Raw genomic sequence first — 3,487 nt, 5'->3', positions numbered from 1 at the left:
GGCCGCCGCCTCCCGCCCGCTGGCCTGTCTGTCTCGGTGACGTGCCCGCGCTCCCGGCCGCCACCGCCGCCGCCCCTTCCCTCCTCCCTGCGCCGCGCCGGGCTCTGGGGCCGGCCGCGGCTATGCGCGCCCGAGTTCTCCCGCCAGGCGCCCTGGACGCAAGCGGCGCGATCCACCCGGTGCCAGGACGAGGCTTCCCGGGCCCGCACAGGAGACTCGGTAAGGCGGACTGGCATCGGCAGGGACCTGGACTCTCGGAGACCTAAGGCGCGCAGGGAGCACAAGCGCACAAAGACATGTAGAACCAGACATCAGGAAGGGTGTGCAGGGGGCTTCGAAGCTCACACTCACAGAAGAGAGCCACAGGACAGGCAGGGGCGTTGGACACCGGGGTGTACCAGACCACACTGGGATATCCATAAAACCAAGCTCCACACTTAGGGGCACCCAGGGGAATGCAGACACGTGTCAGACACTCACACTGAGGACAGGAAGGGTAGTCCTCAGAACTAAAATATACAGAGAGGAGTCCAGGGCGCACACAGAATATACTCAGACACACCATATACACATATATGCAGGCATAGCCACATGCCTCAACACACAGGATACACAGGCACAGAAAATCAGGCACTTGTACCTTTTGGCTCCCTGTGCACCAGATACATACACTCCAACGCATGGATATACACATAGAACACCCGCGCTCCCTCCCCCACGTACAATTTCACAGGTACACAAACACACAAAATATATGGACACACACAAATATATGCACATCATTTGCATGGAGGCAAACTGGGGAAGACACACAGACTTCATAGAAGCAACTGAATTATACCCACAAAACTGGTAGATCCCCAGAGCCACACAGACACACAAACTGCAGGAACACCTGGGAACATGTGTACCTGGGACCTAGTATGTGCAATGGACACAAAGTTGTGCACAGGCTGAGGCTCCTTGATCTCTCAGCGATGCTCCTGCCCACCCCCATACTCTCTTGATAGGCACACACACAGCCCCAACCCACCTGACTTCCATGAAGGGCATAGGAATACAGCAAGGCAGACTGTGGTGTCAGGCAGCCTCCCATTGGCCCTGGCCAACTGACAGATTTTCATTTCCAATAATTAACCCACTGCCATCTAGTCAATTTCAACTCAAAGTGACCCTATGGGGGCAGAATAGAACTGTTCTCTAGGGTTCCCAAAGCAGTAAATCTTTAAGGAAGCAGACTGCCTCACCTTTATTCTGAGGAACAGCTCAGCTGGTGGGCTAGAACTGATAGCCTTTTGGTTAGCAGCCCAACACTGAACCCCTGTTGCCACCAGGGCTCCTTCATTATGTTTAGTATTCATTTATCCCCCACCCTAGTCTGAGAAGGGATTGGAGAGATCTTTGAATCTCCTCCCCACCCCACCCCCAGTCCGGCAAACACAACTATGAATGTGGTGGAGCTTACAGTGGGCAAAATGATGAAAACTTAGATATTATCAAACACCTTATCACAATGAGTTGCTGAACTTCAGGGGACACCATGGTCAGTTGGCATAACACAGTCCACAAAGACAATGTTCTACATCCTACTTTGGTGAGTAGCATCTGGGGTCTTAAAAGCTCAAGCAGCCATGTAAGGTGAAGAAGCTATTAGTCTCTGTGTGGAATAAAGAAGAGTGATGAGAACCGAAGATGCTTGGAATCAATTTATCCAACCAACTAACGGAACACGTGAACATCAATCTCCATGACTCTGAGACCAGAACTAGATGGCGCCCAGCAACCGCTACCAACTACTCTGAAAGGGATCACATTAGAAGGTCCTGGATAGAGTGGGAGAAAATGAGGAACAAAACTAAAAATATAGTAATAATAATAAAAAAAAGACCAAGCTTACTTGTCAGAAAGAGACAAAGTTGAGACGATGGCATCCTTCAGGTCACTCTCATGCCCTAATTTTCAGCCAAGCAATAGATAGGTATATGGGGATGGGGTGCAACCACCTTAGTAAGGTATGTTCCCTATGGAAAGGTCATACATTCAGAATCTAAAAGGCAGCATTTACCTAAGGACAAAGTTGAGAAGGGATGGGAAGGAGGGTGGAATAGGAGTAGGTACCACAGGGAGGCAGTGGGATAACTGTTGTTACATGGAGGGGATTGCAATCATCGAGATGAGACAAAGTATTTGTTGAATATAAAACTGATGATCTTGTTGGTAAACCCTTCACTCAATTCACAATAAAAAGTGACAAAAATAAAAAAGGCCCAGGCCTTAACCCTTTCAGGAACATGCCCCACCATGCCAAGCCTCTTCCCTAATGACTACTTACCAACATCCTGGAGTTCTGGTGTGGTGCTGCAGGTTAACATGCTGGACTGCAAGGTCTGTCTAAACCACAAGGTCAGCGGTTCAAGCTCACCAGCTGCTCCTCTGAAACTCTATACAGGGTCACTATGAGTCGAAAATGTCTTGATGGCACTTAACAACCAACATCCTGCCTCAGGTTGTCCTTGATGGGCCCCTCTTCCACACATCCCCTGCTTCCTTCAAGTGTCAGCTCAGAAAGCCAAGCTCTAGATTAACTAGGAAGGTAGATGTCTCCAGAAGCCCCAGTAGGCCTGCTGTGGAGTCAGTCCCCACTCTTGGCAACAGAATGAAATGATGCCCAGTCTTTCAACTACCCCATGATGCCTTGTGGATCAGATGGTTGTGAGCTATAGGATTTTCATTAGCTGCTTTTCAGCAGTAGCTCACCAGGCCCTTTCTTAGTCCGTCTTAGTCTGGAAGCTCCACTGAAACGTGTTCAGCATCATAATAACACACAAACCTCCACTGACAGACAGGCGGTGGCTGTGCATGGCCAGGAATCAAACCTGGGTCTCCGACATGGAAGCAGGAAAGTCTACCAGTAGACCATCGATATCCCCTTTCTTAACCTAAGTCTCCCAAGGAGGAGAGGGTAGAAGTAAATAGTCACGTGAGTGAGTCAGTTTTGTCTATGTTCCTCCTGTGTCTTTCTTCTCCGTCTTCTAAATGAAAAGGGGGAAATTTGTTCTGAAATATACAACATTCATTCATTCTCAACTCTCCTTTCCCATCTAAACTAGGGAACCTGCTTGGTGGATTGGGACCCGAGGTGGAGGGCTCCCATGACTTGACTTCCAATGGCCCTGCCCATTCCCAGGGCTGACATCATGTCGGCACAATCTGCATGCATCAGTGTTCGGATTCTGGGCAAGAACTGCGTCTGAGCGTCTCTGGTCTCTTTGGAAGAACTCCAGTACACTCTTCTGTACACTGAGCTTCCGGCGGTTACCAGCAGGGGTCAGAAGACTCCAAAATGCGGGAGACTGAGCTGGCTCTCAGAGCCCTTCTCTCTAACCTCCCCCGCCCCCCTGCGCCCCTGCGCCTCCGCCCTCCACCCCAACCCCAGCCCCATTGCCCCGAAGCTGAAGACTACAACTAAACCCTTACTGAAGTCTTT

The sequence above is a fragment of the Chrysochloris asiatica genome, unplaced genomic scaffold (assembly GCF_000296735.1).
Source record: "Chrysochloris asiatica unplaced genomic scaffold, ChrAsi1.0 scaffold00268, whole genome shotgun sequence".
Lineage (NCBI taxonomy): Eukaryota > Metazoa > Chordata > Mammalia > Afrosoricida > Chrysochloridae > Chrysochloris > Chrysochloris asiatica.
The sequence above is the reverse complement of the archived record's forward strand: the minus strand, read 5'-3'. Positions refer to the sequence as shown.